Below are 12647 nucleotides of genomic sequence, written 5' to 3'. Positions count from 1 at the left end.
CATTGTGCCCTTTGGTAGCTTTTACCTCCTTATTTTTACAGATTTAATCTGCTCGGCCTGAAAACGTGCATGCCTGGCATATGCTCCTGCTCAATATTTTGAAGTACTGCTTAAGATGCATTGGCTGCCTTTGAGAATTAGGCACATCCTGGGAGTATGTTCTACCATTGTGTGTGCTTCTTTATAAATGACTGTCACTGAGACATACACCTATGCCTTAAAGTCAGGATGTATGTGTTAGCACCACTATTTTATTTTCTTTTGCCAATAATATCATCCTCTTTCCCACCCTGCCTGTTCCCTGACCTCCAGTTGTTAAAACTGTAATAGTACACAAAAATTTGGCCATTAAATTTCAGTGGATCTTTGCAATTTCAGTGGATCTTTTCCTGCAAAGAAGCTTGTATCACTGCTGTATTTTCCCATGTTTGGAGCTTTTCCTAATATCTTAGAGAACATACTTTAAAGTTTGATATTCATCATTTTCCAACTGGACAAAACATTGAAATGTTGGATTCCATCTTTGAAGAGCAGTAAGGACTGCTGCAGACTGGGTATGGGCATTAAGAGCTACTGTAGTTGCTGAGGGAGGGGGAACCTCAGTCAATCCATCTCTTACATTTTGATGCGAGGGCCAGCAAGAGATTCTCAGGGCCTAGAGAGTAATGGCGGGTCAGCAAGAAAGCTCCTGAAGGGGAGCACAAAGGAATTTCAGCCACTCTGGCCTGTAAGTCAGCTTCAGGTGCTGGGGTGGGCAACTTAAATGCCTCTGTGTACATGAGTGTCTTGTCCTATTGGAATGCATCTAACTCCTACTGGGGATGGATGAGGACCAAAGGCATGTAGGTCAGGATTATCGGGAGGGCAGGGGCAGGTGACATTGCAATGGAGTTCTGCAACAGGCTGCCTGAAAAGGAAGACCAGGGAGATGAGTCCCTCCACAGACAGAGAGGAGCAGCCTTGTGTTCACAAGCCCTGGTCCTCACAGGGGACTTCAACCAGCCCAACATCTGTTGGAAGAACAATACGGCAGAGGACAGACAATCCAAGCATGGAATGCCTTGATGAATACTTCCTTCTCCAAGTCATAGTGGAGCCAGTGAGGAGGGGCGCTGTGGTTGACCTTATTCTCACCAACAAGGTGAGGACTGGTGGGGAACGTGAAACTCAAGGGCTGCAATGACCATGAAATGATGGAGTCCAAGATGCTTGGGGCAATGAGGAGGGAGTTTTGCAAGTTCATAATGGACTTTAGGATAGCTGACTTGGCCTGTTCAGCTGTCTTAGAATATTATGGGAAAAGGCCTGGATAGGGGCACAGGGAAGGTGGTTAATAGACAAGGACCACCTTTTCCAAGCTCGTGAGCCATGAATCCCAACAAAAAGGAAGTCAGGCAAACCCACAGGAGGTCTGCATGGATGAACAGGGAGTTTCTGGAAATTCAAATACTATAAGGAAGCCTACAGAGGACAGAAGTAAAGACAGGTATTCTAGGAGAAATGCAGAGAACTAGTCTGAGTACTCAGAGATCATTTAGGGAAGATAAAGCACTGGTAGTATTAAACTTAGCTGAGGACAATCAAGAGCAAAAATAAAAGCTTCTATAGGTATGTCAGTGGTACAAAAAAAAAAAAAAAAAAAAAAAAAAAAAAAAAAAAAAAAGGAAAATGGGGGCTCTCCAGAAGAATATAGGAGATTATGTGGGACATGGGGAAAGCTGAAGTGACTTTTTTTGCCAATAAAGACAAGTGGCTCCAGCCTCCCTGCCTGAGTCACAGAAGGCAGGAATAGGTAAAATGAAGAACTTGGATCTGATCTCCTACACCCAGTGTAGGAGATCAGATTCAAGAACATCTAAGGAAACTAAATTCCAATTCAACTGAAAACCAGTTCCATGGGTTCTGATGAGTGCATCCACAGGTCCTGAGGGAGTTGCTGGAGAAAGTGGCTAAGCCACAATATTTGAGATATTGTGACAGTCAGGTGGAGTTCCCACAACTGGAAAAGGGGAAATGTCAACCTCATTTTTAAAAGGGGAAATAAAGAAGACTTAGGGAACTACAGGCCAGTGAGTCTCACCTCAGCATCCAGCCAGATCACAGAGCAAACCCTTCTCAAACTCTTCTCAAACCCTATGGCAAGGCATGTAGAAAATAAGGAGATGACTGACCCGTCTTCACTAAGAGTGGCTCTCGGAAGAAGGACTTGCAGTGTTGGTGGATGAGAACTTGTCATAACCCAGCAGTATGAGCTTGCTGCCTAGAAAGCCAAACATGTCCTAGGCTACATTAAAGGTTTAGCCAAGAAGCCTAGGGAAGTGGCTCTTCCCCTGTGCTCAGCTGTCATGAGACATCACCTGGAGCATTCAGTGCTTGGACTCCCAGCAGAAGGGCATAGACCTCCTGGAGCTGTCAGGGAACAGCCATAAATGTGGTCAAGGAGCTGGAGATCTCGCCTATGAAGACAAGCTGAGAGAGCTGGAGCTGTTCAGCCTGGAAAAGAGAAGGCTCCAGGGAGACCTTGTAGCATCTTCCTGTACCTAAAGTGAAGCTAGGAGAGAGCTGGAGAGCGACTTTTCACAAGGTCATGTAATGATAGGACAAGGGGACTTTAGACTGAACAAGCATACCACATAGGTGTCAGGTGACTAAGAGAACAAATGTCATACCCACAGGCTTTTTGAACATTTCCAGACAGGCAATTCCACCACTTCCCTGGGCAGCCTGTTCCAATGCCTGACTGCCCTTTTGGGAAGAAATTAACCTTTATATGCAATATAAACTTCCTCTGGCACAATTGAGGCTGTTTTTTCTTGTCTTCTCTTGCCAGGGAGAAGAGACTAGCCACCGCTGGCCACAACCTCCTTTCAGGGAGTTGTAAAGAGTGATAAAGTCCCCCCAAGCCTCCTTTTCTCCAGGCTGAACAGCCTCAGCTGCCTCAGCTGCACCTTCTCAGACTTGTGCTCCAGACCCTTCATCAATTCTATTGCCCTTCTGCTGGATCGTTCCTGCCCCAGTTTGCTTTTTTTTTACCGATGCTAATCATACGTATTCTTAGGAATTAGATTTGATAAAAATGGATATAGGGACAGACAATTCTTTGTTTCATTTTCTTAAGAAATTTAGCTTGTCTGAGCATAAACTCCTTTTATTTTGTTTTCTGCTTTGGTAGCTTTTCAAGTTCTGGATGCAATAACCTACATTTGACAAAGATGTAATAATAAAAGCACTTAATTTTGATGTTTCCTCAATGTCATATCAATCACTTTTTATTTAAATACAAATGAAAAATAAATCAGGAAATGGTTTAGCATTGCTTCATTGCCTGCTATTAGTATCATGCTGCAGTACTTGCCAATCTTTACATTTATTGAAGGTGTAAGGCTCCAGACTGCAAAAATCAATCCACTTTCCAAGCAGTCAGGTCATTCTACTCTAAAGTATTAGGAACTAGTGAAGGAAAATAAGGCATTGAATAAGGCATTGCTTTCACCTACATTGAATTTATTTGCATGGGTTTTGTATATAACTTAATGTTAAATGCTCATGGCTTCAGAATTAGACTGAATTGACCTAGGGTACATTTTGAAACATTCTGATGTATATTGATCTTGAAACACTATATAATAGAGTGGAGTATCAGGCAATTAGCAAAGCATCTTGCGTTTTCAGGACTGAACTGCTGCAAGGATTTGATTTTTATAAGATGCTTGTACATGTATCTATATGTATCTATATATATGTATATTCTTTTTCATACAGAACTTGCCTCCAGCTGCATTTAGAGTGCATTGTTTTAAATATATGTTAAGTTTATGTCTTTGTTTAACAATACATCATTTAGAAAGGGAAAAGTGGTGCAGTGCTTCTCTTTTAAAATCACAGTGTTGAAACTATATGTCTGCAGAAAGTTAACACAAAAGCTGAGGATTGATTACTTCTATTATCCTTATAGTCTAGGCAACTCAATCATTATATCATTCTATTATAGGTTGCACTGAACTGCAAAAGCATAGAATAAACCAGTGCAGAATGCATGTCTGTGAAGATTCACATATCTCTCTTTGAAACCCATGCAAGACCTTTTGTTTTTCTCCAAACAGTGCTAACCATACTTACCTGTCCATTCAGAGCTGTGTGAATCCCCTCACCATGTGCTGAGCCCTTTTCCAAACCTTTTTATGAACCGTATGTCTTAAACTCTGTAAAGGACGTTTTCCTTGAGTGCTGAATTAATTTTTCCTAATGGAAAGATTACAGCTTGCCCACTAACTGTAGAAAAGCCCTTTTCTGTTGGAGAACTCCTGCCTAAATCTTAGATGGGTCAAAATACCTAGATTCCAAGGGACAGAGAGCTCCACAACATGTGTTAATTTACTCTGCATAGCATGAAAAAAATCAAAAAAGTTACCTTCAAAGATCTTAGAAATAAGATGTGACAAGCCACATTTTGCTAAGTCTGGCTAAATGTGTGTAATGAAAACTTCCTGAAGTTACTACAGAGTAATAACATATCATTCTATAACAAGGAATGCTCAAATCAAGATGTTGAATACCAAACAGTAAAAAAATTTTATTGGGCAAGGCTGTTCATTCATGATGAATCACGTCATTATGCAATGTATCAATGTATTTTTACAAAGTGAAAAAATGCTTTCTTTCTTTGCTGAATGCTACTGGATATGTGGTTTCCATTTATACACTCAGTCATGTCTTTAACTGGCCATTCCCTAAAAAATTAGAATAAATACAAGAAAATGCACAAGAAAAAAATTAACAATAAACAATGGATCTGCTATACATGTATTTTATTCCCAAAATAAAAGCTGATTCAGTACAAAGCAGAGATGAAGCACAGACAGAGAAGCTCCAGTAAACAGTGCAGGACTGGCTCTAAGAGTAAAGCATAGGCTTAAGGAAAGAAATTCTGGTCATTTTGGGGGAGGGGGTTTTTTCAGAGTCTTAGGAAATACAGTCATCAGTGCTGTTATGTAATAGTAGATTTTCACTCCCGTAACAGATATAGTCAGTTTTCTGCATCTGTAGGTATCCCAATAGTACTAAGTTCCATCTCTAGAAAGCATAACAGAAGTATTTAATCAAAGATAGACAATATAGCATTATCTTGATTATTCTCCAAATTATCTGTAATTGGGAAACCATTCTGGGAACTGAAATACTTAATTGAAGATGTAGTCTAAGGAGAATAAAACAGAAACAAATAGGTGGGGATAAAGTTCTGTTAAGCAACATCGAGGCAAAGAGCAATGTCTCAGATATGTCATATAAACTTGTATAGAAATAACAGTTTAGTTTCCTGATTAACTAGTATTGATGAATATTAAAAAGAAAAGAGTAACAAAAATACTCATCAGGGCAGCACACATAATTTTAAAAAAGCCAGTTGCAAGTACAAAATTAGTAATATCTGCTTCAGAAAAATCTATTTTGTGTTTGTAAGTCTAGTAAGAGAAATAGCTGTCAACCAAACTTAGCTTATGTTTTGCTGTGATATATTTGTTTAAAATACAGGCTTGAATATCTGACTTAGCCTCTAAAGCATAAAGAAATGACCAAATACCAGTCACCTACATTAATGCAAAGATTAAGTATATTAGAGACAAGTTTTGATCTTTTTCAGGATTTACCTTGGGGTTAAAAAAGAACTAATTATTATGGAACATCATTACTGCTCTCATGCATGTTCTGTTATGCATACATTACTGTATGTTTTGAATCCACAAGTTTGAAGCCGTGTCCTTTAAGAAAGAAGCCGGGCATATCTACAACTATCCCTCACATTGTGCAGCAATGGCCTAAGCAGCCAGGATGGTCCAGAGCTACATTTGACAACGAATCTTGTACCATGCTTAAGTAATTTAATAAAGGACAATCAGTATTTTTCACAATGGTGGCATTTATTAACCTGTATTTCCCTTGAGAAAAGATATGTTTAAATAAGTTTACTAGTGTTAAGCAAACTGTGAAGCTTCTCCAACAGAAGGGCATGAATTAGATATCTGTCTTGTATGGTTAAATGGTTGCTCATTTTTACTAATTCTGCAAGGCCGCAGCTTATTTTTCATAGTTCTTCTGTAAAATGTGATTGATATTTGCAGTTGTTTTAAAAGGTATAGAAGAGACAGGACACATAAGTGTTCTTATTACTGAATTTTATTTTTTCTCATTAAATAAGGAATGGTGCTGAGATTTCAGAAAAAATACTGACCTCTGTCATGTAGATTTATTAAGTGTAGTGTCCTTGACTACCACAGCAAAGAATATTGGAAACAAGTGATCACAGAAATGTATGCTATCAAGTATTGCAACTATCCTCAACTCAAGTGGTCCACAGATTATTAGGAAATGGCATTAAGCAGGAATCACTAAGTAGTTACGATAAAATCCTGACATTGTATCTTCGCTTTTCTTCTGGTGGTGTTACCTTTCTTCAGTCAGTGATTTACTGGTTCCTTAGCCTAGCCCTTTCATCTCTTTCTTCTTGTGTGAAGAAAAACATGTCAACAAAGAAGAGGAAATTATCTCCTATTCTCCTCTCTGCTGGAGGCAATGGTGAGAGGATTGACTTTTACAGCATTTTTCTTCACAGCATGCAAACATCATCATAAGCAATCACATGCTTGTCAAGATGACCATGTCTGCTCCATGACCACCTTGCCAGCGTCAGTGAGGTACAAAACTCTGTTTGCTCTCCGTGTGGTGGCAACAAGTAATAGCAGTGTCTGACCTGCATCCAGAAATTCACACTGTATCTTTTTTTCCCTTGCATTTGTAAGAAATGGGTACAATTTGCCTGCTCATTGTTTTCATCACAGGAGGAAGCCATTCCAGCCTCTTCATTGCAATCACATGCTAAAGATATGAACCTTTGACTTCATAGTTGTTAGGACCAAGGTCTCCCTTTCAGAAAGGCAGTTTTAAGGTTTCTCTATTGATTTTGTGTTTCATAGTTTTCTTTATTTGATTTGTAGAAGCCACCAGCAGAAACTTTGAAGCCTTAAGAGACAGAAAAAATGGACATGAAAAAGCTTGTTCTAAAGTAGTGCAGCAACTGAAGAGGAGCATATGAGAATGAATACATAGAACAGGTAGACCGGGACCTCAGAGAAAGGTGGGGCAGCTGAATGACAGAGATTTAAAATGATCAGGCATAGGATCAGAAATCAGTAATGAAGAAAAGTAAATTATGAGAGATTTTTACAAGGAGCTTGTTGAGTGCTTTACTGACCCAAGGCTCCTACATGAGCAAGGCTTGTATGGTAAAGGTCTTGAAGGCCCTGCTCTGTAATGACAAATGAGACTTCAGATCAGATAGCTGCTAGAAAATTCTAGGTGGTGCAGGTTTACTAGTGGTTCATGGCTGCTCTACTTTCATGAAATATTTAAACCCTTTGCTGCTTTTCAGGTTCAGCTTTATTTTTATGCATATCAAATGGATAAGAAATAATTTAATTATAGACCAATCATGAGAGAAGGTACTTCCAACAGCTTCTACAATACTTCCAAACTTGAATGAGAATACTTTGGAAGGTATTAGAGGTTTGTGATAGAATTGCAGATTAGGATAATATTCACACTTCTGCATTTGAACTGTAGAGCAGAAACACCGAGACTGAATTATGGTATTCCAGAGAGTATTTTTCTTCTTCCAGTTTCAGCAAAATTGTGCATATTATGAACTGTGGCTATTGCTTTATATTTTATGTGTAGCTTATTGATGTCCTATAAACTAAAAACTCCCATCTGTTTGCCATTGACGATATTTTTTGATGTCAAGAAACTGAACACATAACTTGATGAAAAAATATGGTAATTTTCTAGATTATATAAATCATTAACGTATTATTTCTCTTTTTAGCAGGTTTTATGTAATGTAAATTTCACAGCAGAGTATTTACTTATTAATGTGCGTATTTTGTAGTAATGGAATTAGTGATAATTCTAGAATTAACTTTGGATTTAAATAAAAATTCTTGTTAAGATTTAAAGTAGACTTAAACTGTTACTTCAGTTACACAAACACTAAACTAGAAGGTAAACATTTGAAAACTGCTCTGAATTAACTAAATCAAATAATAGTTTTTTCTTATTTAGGAAACCATACATGATCTCTTTCTGTCATTTACTTAATAGTATAGCAGCAAACTTCTGTAGACGAAAGAGGGCAGTTGTGGCAATTGCTGAATATTTTTGATATTTAGGATGATGGAGAGTAGTGAGTCTGGACTTCAGACCAGACCTGGAAGGAAGAACCTCATGAAACAGTTTCTGAGATGAGAAAAGATAGCTTTATTCTAGAACTGATTTTGGTATTCAGATGAGGCAGCAAATTTCTGGCCAGATAACATGTTTGTCAACAGAATAATTCTCTTTCCCTTTATTTTAGAGACAGCCTACTTTCTTTTTGTGTGTTTTGTTTGTACCATTGCTAATGCTAATGAATACGTTAACTGATATTTAAGGGTTAGCCCTTCCACCTTCACATATTTTCAGAAGAATGATAATTGGGGTTTATTGAATCACAGCTCACACAGGGTGGGAATTCAGGCCTTTAATGGTACAGTGTATGTTTACTTTATTTGTCACTAATGCTAACAGTGCCAGTCTTATGTTTGCACAACTCCTGAATTCACATCATCTCATGCTGCAGCATTTGAGGTCATGGTGTTTCATGGTCAGTGCAATCAGGCAACCAATGAAGCTGATACCTAAGGAAACAAAAAATAATCTGTATTGAGCCAGGTCAGAATCCAACTGTCCCTTTGCAGAAATATGCTGGCAGAAAGAAGAGAGCATAAGTTTGTATTTCTTAAAGATGAATGTTAAAACAATGCCTTTGGTTCTAAAGCAGCTTAAGTGGCAAAGAAGGGTACATTTACTTACAGTTTTAACCCAGGGATGCAGTGATACAAATTTCACACACATCTGGATTGTGCACAAGAATCAAACATGCAGTACTGAAATTCATTACCAGTTACTGGACTTGTGTGACAAATGAAAAGCTACCAATAATTCTTCAAATGCATCCTGCCTCTGCAGAGCTTTTGGGACAACTTCTCTGGGACCTAAGAGGAAAGCAATGTGAATTTTGAGCTCAAACTCTCATAAATTATAAGCATAGCATTATCTTTTCTGGAGTTGTATTATTTCTTTGAAAGAAATACAATATATTAGAAAGCAGCCACAATAAATTGAAGGAAGTTGAGAAATGGACAACAGAATTGTTCTGATCACTCAGGATTGCTTTACTCATGCAATTTATAAATCATTTGTCTAACTATCCAAAAGGTATATAACTTCTTGAAACTGAATGAAATTAGATAATCTAGCTCAAAACAACCTGAGTTGGTTGCAAAAATAGAGTAAAAGAATGTATACTTCAATTCCTAAAAACTATTGACAGTTAGAAAGCTATACATTTACTTTCCTTAATGTTGATAATGGCAAATGTAGCTAAAGTGGATATCAGCAACTAGAAAAACAAATTCTAGACAAATAAGTAGATTATCAATAATTTTTAAAAGAATAAGTTTTTTGTTATTCTGTGCAGAGTTTTTCTGCGCCTGTCTTTGCTTAGTAAGACTATATGTCATAATTATGTTACATTTCTGCAGTGAATTATTTTAAATGTGTTATCTTGCAGCTTGTCAATGATTAAAACAAAGCAAAGCCAAGTATTTACTCATCATGGTTGGCACACTTGCCCAAGGCCTCAGCAAAATTACAGATTATGGAATCCAAATAATATTTCCTAATGTTTACCATTGGTCTGATCATTACTACAAAGATTTATCAATGGCACATGGCTTGTTTTATCACAATCTGTCTGTATGCATAACATTGTCTACGTAATTCTCACTCATTTACCAATGAAGATAAACACGTTCCCAAAAAAAAAAAAAAAAAACCAACCAAACAAAAAAACCCCAAACAAACAAACCACAACTCTGTTTTTCTGTTTTTGCTTTTATGCAGCGCCTAAGCAGACAGAGAATGATATTGCAGTTTAAACAGTTCTCCCAAAGCAAGCAAGCTAACAATACAACTCTTCCAGCAGAAGAAAGTTTACAATGTTTAATTCTTCATGGAGCAATGCCTGGTGGAGAGCCTGGCTGTCAAATCCCAGCACATCTTTCTGAGAATATTGCTTACTCTCCCTCACATTTATGCCCTTATACGGTGAGGGAAAATTCTTCTAGTTCTTTAAAACACTGATATTTTATATACATATTGTATCAGCAATAGTGTGGATGTTTTGTTGGAATGGGGGGTAGGGAAGCCCAGAGGTACAGGACAGCAAGGTCTATGCCAGCTAAGGAGAAACTAAACGCACCATATTTGCAGGATCACAGAGCATAAACATAAGCCTGAATTCCTGAATTCCTATTCAGATATGATTTTTTTTTTTGGTATTCATCACTAACATGTTAAACTGGAAACCTGTTTCTTTCCTGATATAAATAATGGGCAGGAATCTGATCTGAATTGAGAGAGGTCCTTTAAATGGTGCCTGTGACAGAAAATGTTAAAGCTGTTCATGCAAATGATGTTGAAAACAAGAATAAATGCTTGAAAATGTGTCTACATATAAGTAAGAAGAGGAATTTGAGTAGATGTGATGCAGAAGTGTCTGCTTTGTGAATATAGACAGCTTATTTTCTCCAAAATCCTTTCTGCACCTTCTTCTTAAAATTATAGCTGCTTGCACTTTTTTGTTGGAACGTGGACATTTATTTTCATGATAACCTGGTACTTGATAGCAGTCAAAAAATGAGACATATTTTGCAGAGATATTTGCTAAGTAGTTATGTTATGTTACACTGTAAAACTGAGTAGGAAAGACTGATCTTTTAGAGATCTTCAAAGAGATCTTGCATCCTGCATTGCAAAAGACTTACATGTCAAGAGTGCACTATTGATCAAAATATCAGCAGGCTTGCAGCACAGCAGCCATTTGACAATACAGAAAAAAAAATTACTTCTGTCTATGTAATGTAAATCTCTTTGTCAGGCTTTCAGTCTTCCTAAAGGTATACCTAAAATCTCACTCTGGCAGAAAATAATAAGAACTTCTATAAATAAACTTACTGTCAGTCGCAATTATGCTCTGCATGGACCATTGAATGTCAGACAGCATTCTGGCAGTAGCCAGTCTCCTACATCTTGATAACCTGATCAAACTGTGCAAGAAATAAAGGCTAGCCTTCAAGCCTAAACAACTGATGGGGGCCCATGCTGGTTCTACTGCTGTTTTGTCACTCTGGGCACTGCCTTGGCATCAGTAGCACAAAAGCAGCCCTGTTGGGGCTCTCAGCTGCCCCAGTCATCATTGCTGCACTCATTGTCTTTCAGCTTTACTCATGTCTTCTCTACAAGCTCTGTCACTACCTGCCTTTCAGTAGTGAACTGGTAGGATTACTGGCAGCTAACCTGTGCACTAGGCATGCCTTTGATCAGGCTTTCATGTCTTGGTTTTAGTCTTTTATAATTACAGTCCTCATTTCCAGTCTTCGCATTAGCCTAATCAGAGCAATTCCTGTGACAACTCACTTTTAAAGTAACCTTTTCTAGACAATTCTACTTAAAAAGAAAAAAGTGTTTTCTTTGTTCTAAGACACTGTGATACAGAAATTTTCCAAGTCAATTATTTCTTTTCACACTGCATGATTTCATGTCCTGTCAAACCACACTTTTAAACCTTACTGTGGCCACTTAGCAACATATTGGCATATCTCAGGTAGCAAAAGTCAGGAGGCAAATGGAAATTTCACTATTAGCATTGGAGCTAGAATGTCCTCTGGGTCTCACAAATGTTATGAAATGCAATCTTGCCACAATATAATGAGGGATATTTTCTATAATAATGACTGTCCTAAGTGTAAGGCGTTTTTAGTCTACCTTCTATCTTTCAAAGGTGCACACCACAACCTGCACTGAGTCAGGTGATAGGCTCTGAAAATGCTGATGCTGTTGTTCTGCAAGAGAAAAGCAGCTCCCACCCTCTCAATATATATTAGATAGTTCCACCAATATAATGAATTTAGTATTCATGTTAGTAGCAGCAAGTCATCTCAAGAAAGAAAAATGGCACTAAAAAGAGTAAAACCAGACAGATTTCTTGGAAATTCACGCAAGAGTTCTGGCAGATTTTGTGGGGCTGTGTTATACAATATGCCAAGTCTAAAATACAGAGAAAAGACAATCCACAGAATAATGCTTCACATGCTCTCCTATGAGGTATAAGGATGCCTTCCCCCAAAGCCATATATCTTTTGCTGTGGTATTTTTCTAGCTGCTCTGGTTACACTTTATAGGAAGTCCTGCAGTGGCTTCACTATATCTGCTAATAAAACCTCCTAGACAGTAGACAAGCATTTCTTAGACTGAAGTAGGTGTGTATGAGCCAAGAAGCAATGGAAAATTAATCTCTCTCAGAAAAAGAATGTGATTCTTTTATATTCTTTCAATATTTAATCAGCATTAAAAATTAGCTTACTGAAGACAAAATTAAGGAAACTGATAGGTTATTGATAATTTTTCTTAATTTTTTCATTTGTTTTGCAATATTAATTCTGGTAGCAAGACAGATACATCACACTATCTGATAAGCCTAAACATTTGGTGAA

The sequence above is a fragment of the Sylvia atricapilla genome, chromosome Z (genome assembly GCF_009819655.1).
Source record: "Sylvia atricapilla isolate bSylAtr1 chromosome Z, bSylAtr1.pri, whole genome shotgun sequence".
Taxonomy (NCBI): Eukaryota; Metazoa; Chordata; class Aves; order Passeriformes; family Sylviidae; genus Sylvia; species Sylvia atricapilla.
Note: the sequence above shows the minus strand (reverse complement) of the source record.